The sequence below is a fragment of the Marmota monax genome, unplaced genomic scaffold (assembly GCF_021218885.2).
Source record: "Marmota monax isolate L192 unplaced genomic scaffold, Marmota_monax_Labrador192_F-V1.1 WCK01_AAM20220418_F8-fsc00120, whole genome shotgun sequence".
Classification (NCBI taxonomy): Eukaryota; Metazoa; Chordata; class Mammalia; order Rodentia; family Sciuridae; genus Marmota; species Marmota monax.
The window spans coordinates 836,719-844,438 of NW_026694424.1; the positions used below are offsets into that span (position 1 = coordinate 836,719).

At 33.3% G+C, this 7,720-nt stretch overlaps 1 long non-coding RNA gene across 1 annotated transcript; it reads right to left on the reverse strand.

The window, feature by feature from the left end:
* Window positions 1–213: 213 nt before the first annotated feature.
* LOC124109627 (uncharacterized) lies at window positions 214–7,261 on the reverse strand. The gene is made up of 2 exons (XR_009224255.1): window positions 4,519–7,261; window positions 214–3,578 (listed from the first exon to the last, which is right to left on the reverse strand). It is a non-coding gene; the product is annotated as an uncharacterized LOC124109627 (long non-coding RNA).
* Window positions 7,262–7,720: the final 459 nt, after the last annotated feature.

Below are 7,720 nucleotides of genomic sequence, written 5' to 3' on the forward strand. Positions count from 1 at the left end.
GAACAGCAACACCATCCATAAAACATAAGCCAAAAATCTTTAACTGTTAATGATTTCCTATATTATTACTATTTGGTTTTAAAATGATAGATGAATATTTGTTCCAGAGAAGGTGATAAATATCTTTTCCCTCTTCCTTTATTAGAAAATTAGGTAATTAATGGATTCCTTGAACAGGAGCATCACCACTTACTAAACACATGGATAGAATGATCAATAAACAGGTTTTGTAGGATATTTTTTTTTATTCTGCCACATTTATTGATTAAACAGGGAAGGAATTTTATTTAAAGTTTTAACTTCTGTCACTTGTCAGTTATTTTCTACCTCTGGTAAGATCCAGTTTTTAAAATATTGGAGATTTTAAATTTAACATGTCTGCTTTGTAGTTGATTGGTTTTCACTTATACTTCTGAAAAAAACATTGTACAGTACAAAAGTTATTCGTTTGGATTGGATGTATCAATCTACCTACTAGTCTTGACATCTTAGTAAGAGGTAATTGTTTTTTAGTGATGGATAAACTTGTACTGGTGTTTTGGATCTTATGATGCTGAGCATGTTCTGCACTGGTGCTAATGTCTAATATAATTTTATATTTACAAAAAGGCCTGCTACCCAGAGGCAAGTGTTAATTTAGTCCATATGGATTATTGACTCCTTTTGAAATTGCAACATACACACTCTTAAATCAGTGTGTTTAGACTTTAAGGATTCAACTCTTTTCTGAACATGTAAATCTCTTGATTTCCAGCAACATATTATAGAAAACATCTGTTATTCAAAAACACTTCAAGTTCCATTTGCTGTCAGCCATTGTCACTAGAGAACACACAGCAATACCTGGTATGTTGCAAGCTTTCAAGATAGCCTAAACTTGAAAAAGTTGATCCATTAGTTGTGTCTGATGGATGTGAATTTGCCTCCTAGTTCACTTTGTGTCAATAGCTAAAACTGTGAACCTAACTTTCTCTTATTCGTGGGTAATAACTGAAAATAAAGATTTATTTTCATGCTCACTTCTTAAAAAAAAAAGTATTTAATTTTTCCCTTTACCTAGGTGAGTGAGTTTTGCAGAATTGGGAACCTCGATTTTCTATGGCATCCATGCTAGGAATATGGAGGATAGAAAAATATGCTAATGTTATCAAACAATCAAAAACCACAAGAATGCAATTAAGCATGGAGGAGATGCATTTTCATCTGACTTTTAAAACCATATTATTGTGGGATAATTCTGGGAAATTATAGTTTGCTTGCAAACAAGCTGATTTGGCTGTTTCTATAGTTAAAATTCTAAAGATAGATCATGTATAGAGGAACTAAAATGTCAGGAATTGTTCCCCACTGGTTACTTTATCACCACATACCTGTTATGGTTAGAAGGCTAAGACTTGAAATCATTTTTGGAAGGGGTAGGAGCTGAAGGGTGAAAAGCAGTTACAGAATTTAGCCTGAAAAAGCATGTTAATTCCTGCACAGAAATACCTAACAATTCAGAAGCTTGAAGAGCAGCAAAACCTTCACTCTAAGTGGTAGATAAAGCATAGAGACAAAGGGAAAGGCAAGAATCAGGGGAGACATATAAGCAAATAAATTAGTTTAAAATAATCATGATGTTGTTTAATCTATAATATTATTGCTAGGTTGAATGTACTGACAGTTTTTTAATGCTGAAAATTAAAAGAAATGTCCTTATACTGAAGGTGCCTGGGTACTAGAAACACTCATCTTCTCTTAATTTTCTTAATAAACTACAGAATTCTCTTTGGAGGCTATATGGGGTCATGGAGCTGTTTGTCTAATAAATTATAGAGATAACTGATAGCATATTAGAATTAAGGAGTACCTTTCACCTACTGTTCTCATCTTTGGGGCTTTGGCAGAAATTCTAAAACAATTAGAAAAGTTCATTGCTCATCCTGTCAAACATATTTTTTATGCTAACAGTGAACCAACAATTACAATTGTCCAGAAAAAAGAAATATGGCAACTTGAATTAAGTTTCTGATAACATAAGCAGAGAAACTTGAACATAAAGATGTTTACACTCAATTAAATAGGTAATACATTCATGCTGAGGCTAGGGAGAAGTTTAAGTTGAACCCTACATTATGGACATGCCTATGTGCATGGATGTTGATCCTATTTACCTTACAAGAAATGATAGAAAAGGATCAGATTTGATATAATGGGATCGTGATACTACTGATGTCAGACTTCTGGAGTTGGAGACTATTTTAAGACAACTGAGATAAGATATTGAATGTATCAAGAGGTTTAGGAAAGAAAAATAAATCAAAGAACTATCAGTAAATAGGTGCAGTAAATAGTCATAGCAGATGATGGTATTTCCTAAAATGAGAGTGTAAAATAAGACAATTCTGTCTAACTTCATCAATGAGTAAGAAACACTATGTTTTATTTCTTGACATGCATGATGGCTATGTATATGTTCACTTGTTATAATTAGTTAAACTTACAATTTGAAATCTTTCTGTAAGTATAATGTGTGGCAATAAAAGAAGTAAAAAGAAAGCATAAAGAAAAGAATATCTGCAAATGAGACTCAAAGAATTCTAATAATTAATATAATAACAATGTGACCATGTGACCCCAATGAAGATGGGAGATGAACTATCAAAGAGACATAAGGGAAACTAGAATCATGCATTACTCAACAATCCCCCCCAAAAAAGATAATTTCAATAAATATGTAATTATTTCAGGTTGTGCTGAGACACTGAAAATGTTCATTGCATTTACATGGAAGGGGTGGGATCTTCCATGTAACTGGTGACCTTAGTAAGAGTCATGTTGGGATAAGGAATAAAAGAATGAGTTGAGATTTGAGCAAATAAAAATTGGAAATAGCTATAAGGTTTTTTTTTTTCAAGAAAGGCAAGGAAATGAAGAAGTACTGAGGTGATAATTAGGAGAAGATATGGGAGGAAAAACTTTTAAGAGGTAAACTTAAAAGAGGTAAACTTAGAGCTGAGAATATTTAATTGCTGCCAGTAAAACTGATAAATTGTTTTACTCAAGAAAAAGGCATATTACCAACAGGGTACATTTATTTGGAAGACAGAGGAGAACGAAATAACAATTAAAGGAGAAACATTATATAGGAGATGGGAGAAGGGAAAGCTCTCAGTATAAGTAAAGGAAAGAAAAAGAGAATGGTTATATGCTACTGTTAATTTTATGTGTCAACATGACTGAGTTAAAAGGTACCCAGGTATTAAGCTGAAGATTATTTCTGGGTCTATGAGGATATTAACAGAAAAAAATTAACATTTGAATCAATAGGTTGAGTAAAGCAGATTCCACCTCGGCAGTGTGAGTGTGCATTATCCAATCTGTTGAGGGCCTGGGTAAAACAGAAAAGCAAGAGAAATCTTCCTCTTTGCATGGCTTCATGATCAAGGCCCTCAGCCTTCTCTGTCCTCAGACTGGAGCATACATGGTCTGCATTCTCAGGCTTTCAGACTGGCACCAGAGCTACATCATCAACCTTCCGGGAACTCCAGCTTTCAGATGGAAATTGTGGGACATCTCAGCTCCCATAAACACGTGAGCTATCATATATATTAAACAAATGTATCATATATATGATTAAATATATATGTAAATATATACATTCATATATGCACACACGTATGTAGGGTATATAGGTATAGATACAAATATATGTACAAATATATAGCACACACATAGACTCACATATATATAGGGTATACATATATATACATATACATACATACATATGCATATATATATATGTATATATAAACAGATATATATGGATATATAAACAAAAAGAAAACGTATAAATTAAATTTAGGGGAAAAAATAGTATAAGTTCCAAACAGCCAAATTTCTAAAGCTTTTTAGAATATACAGGAGAATATTTTTCATAAATTGAAATAGAAACATATTTCTTTTTTTTTATTTGTTTTAGTAGAAACATATTTCTTAAATGAGACAAAAAAAGAACAAAAGAAAAAGGGGAGTTATTTATCAATTCAAGTCTACTGAATTAAAAAATAAAGTTTGGATAGGGCACCATAAATAAAAATGAAAAATTAAGTTATAAACTGGGAAAAAGCATTTGTCCACAAATTGAAGAATCAGTATTTAGAATACATAAAAATGATATCAAGGCAATAAAATACTAAAGAAATCAGTTTTATTCATTAAGAGAAACTAAATTTATCAATTAATTTTAAGTTAAAAACCAAATTAAAATTTACTTAATAAACTAAAATCATCAATAAATATGTTAAACATAAATCAAACTTAGAAGAAGAAAACAACTATAGAATAATAGTTAGTGTCCACTCATATGACAAAACAATTAAAAATCAGACAAGAAGAGGCTGTTTTACTTCTCTTGTGTTTTACTTCTCTTGTGTAAATTTTATTCTCTTTGGAAAACAATTTGGCATTAGCTTTTTAAAACTGAAAATTCACTTTTCCCATGAACAATCAATTTTCATTCTAGAAATTTTTACATACCTAAGTGCAAGGAACAGGCACAGAGATATTTATACAACAAAACCTGGAGCAGCCTGAATTCTGCCCAAATGGGAAAGAAAAAAATAAATTTTATATACTTACATAAGAGAATATTTTACAATAATCAAACAATAAATAAAAATTGACAATAAGTACAAAAATGAAGTTGCAAAAAGATAAATATAAAATACCATTTATATAAGTTTTTAACAGCAAAATTTTGTGTATGAATACATACCTATGCATGTTTACAGTCTCATATGAGGTGGGTAAATGTTCATATCGATAAATAATTTATGATCCACGGGTTGTACTACTTTCAGAGACAGAGCTAATCTGATCCATCCTTGTTGGCATGATGTAGAACATGTAGTAGGAGTACAATGAATATTTAACTAGTTAACTCATTCATAAAATCCAGGTTCATGACTTTCAACTCCAATTCCCATAGTATTTTCATGATACTAGTTAAGGCTTTTATAAACATGCATTATCCATTGAAAGATGAAAATTAATTCTTCATCAGAGTGGCTGAAAACAAGCACAACTACCAAAACTTTTGCTAGTTTTATCTTCTAAAAAATCTTGGATGACACAGCAGAGCTCCTCTCAAAAGGCCATATATTTTGAGATACTGATCTTCAAAAAAATTGTTTCCATTTACTAAAAGCAAAAAGAATGTTGAAATCCCAGACTGGTTCTATGTGTAATTTCAATATCCCTTCTTTTCTTCATAAAAGTCCTGAAATTGTGTTGTTCTCCAGATGCTAGGCCGAGAAACCTAGTATGACCCACTAATAGTTTACCAAAAATAGCCCAGATTGTCACAAATCCAGAGAAATAGGGTTTACTCTAATATATCACTTCATTCTTAACTGAGATCATGATCATTTTTCAAAGTCTCAATTAGTAGCAATTTTCCAGCTTTTTTTTTAATTCTGCTACATCTTGTGTGACTATATATACAAAATACTTCCATGGGTACACCTAGCAAGAGGCAAACCACAATATACCCTCCGACTCACATTTTAGTTGCTTAAAATCTTTTCTCTCCAGCAGAAAACACACTGACTGATGTGTCCTCCCACACACTCCCCACTCCATCTCCGCCACTTACATCATTCCACATCTGTCCTGGATCTTTGAATTTGCTTGCGTTAATCTAGGCCAGAGACACTGTGGGAACAAGGAACAAGACCTTTACTGCTTTGCATTCAGCTCTCAACTGGAAGAAACTAGAGTATGTTATTGGTGCATTATCCAAAATATCTTTTATCCAAGCAGTAATTCACACATCTGAATCTACACTCACCCATGATAGTGTTTTATATGTGAGCATATCTATTATAGTAGAAAAGAGGTAAAGAACCACCACTGTTAGATAAATTTTATTTGCTTCAGGATCCATTAGTATAGCCCCACCAAGAAGAGTCATCTCAAAAAGAAAAATGTTCCTTTCTCCATCTTAGATAATGCCAAATTATAAGTTTACTCCATAAGTTACCAACAACTCTGTTATCCTCCTAAATTATCTAATTCCCTAATTTTTACAAAAATGAAGTTCATAGCTAATGATATAACAGTGGACACCCTTTCAAGTCATGGTTCAAAATTTATTGTGCCCCGCCAATCTGGAAGGTTATTGTAATACATGCCCACAAGATCACCCTGGCCAGTGGTGATGACATAGAGGCATATAGACATCATCAGGGGTTGATGGGAATCAAGCAAATGTGGCAATCTGGTGCCCACCCTCTACTTTCTTGCTCTGATCCCAGAAGACCAACTGAAGTTAAAAGAGTGGATTACAGAGCTTGTCAAAAATTGAGTGTACCTAGGCAGGTGGCCTGATTTGGGAAAAGTGACTTAAGGAATGTTCAGAAAATTGTTATCAGTGTATTTAATATCATTTCATTTGCATATGCTTATTTCACATGCCAGTCCTCCAGAATTTCCTTTTGATCCCCAAATCTTATTTTCCTGAAATCATTCCTTGGTTAAAGTTGTTGCATCCTGGCACAAAAAAAAAACTTGAGATGTCTGTAGAATGACGGTGGCTGAGGTCTGAGCCAAGGCCTAAATTGCCCACCATATATTAAGTGGTAGTAGATGGGGAAAGTGAATAAAATATCCTTCTGGTGAAGGCCTGGCTCTCCTGACGTAGCTCCCGAAGCCTCCACACCCACAGCATGTTGCACCTCCTTTGTGATCCTTCCTTTCACAGCACGAGGTAGGAGACTCAGTCACCCTCCACTAGGGACTCACCAAATCCCCATCCATCTTTCCATCATCGAATTTGCTGTGATATACTTGTGTGATTGTCTGTTTACCAATGTGTTTGAACAGAGACTGGGTTTGTAAACTTGTGAAAGATTTTGTAGAGAATGCGTGGTCAGTGAGGAGCTTATCAGTTTTTTGTTGCCGTTGCTGTTGTTGTTGTTGTTTGTTTGTTAGGTATACTAGTCACAATCTTTACTTTGTTTACTTAATTTTTTATTGGTGCTGAGGATCAAACACAGCTCCTCACATGCTCCAGGCAAGCACTCTGCCACTGAGCCACAAGCCCAGCCCAGCAGCTTATCAGTTTTAAAGGCAAACCATGGACCTCCATTCCCACAGCAGAAGGAGAGACCTTAGATTAAAGCGGTATCCTAAAGTAACACACACACACAAAATGGTGCTTCTCTTTGATTTTTGGCCTACTTTTTTCAGGTGGTAGCTATTTTCCCATTAGACAGCTGGGATTAACTGCCACCTTGTAAAAAAAAAAAAAAAAAAAAAAAAAAATATATATATATATATATATATATATATATATATATATATATATATATATATATATAAGCTTAGTTTTGAGCCAATTTCAGAGCATATAAAGGACCTCATCTGTTCAGAAAATCTTCTCAAGCCAGAGTCAGTTCTTGAACTGGTCACTTTCAAGAAATAATTTGCCAAATAATGGGCTTGTTAAACAGCAAATGTCAAAAACAGATTTCCAATGTGACTAAGAAGCATTCACGAAGCTAAAGCAAATATTTGAACCCATTGGAATGTTAATCTAATACAAGTACATTTATGCTAGCAAACTAAATCTGGATGCAAAGCATGACATATTTTTAAAATCAGTAATTTCATATAAGTATATTTATACTGGAAAATGCTAAAACTTAGATGGACTGCACTTTTTTAAATGATAAACTAT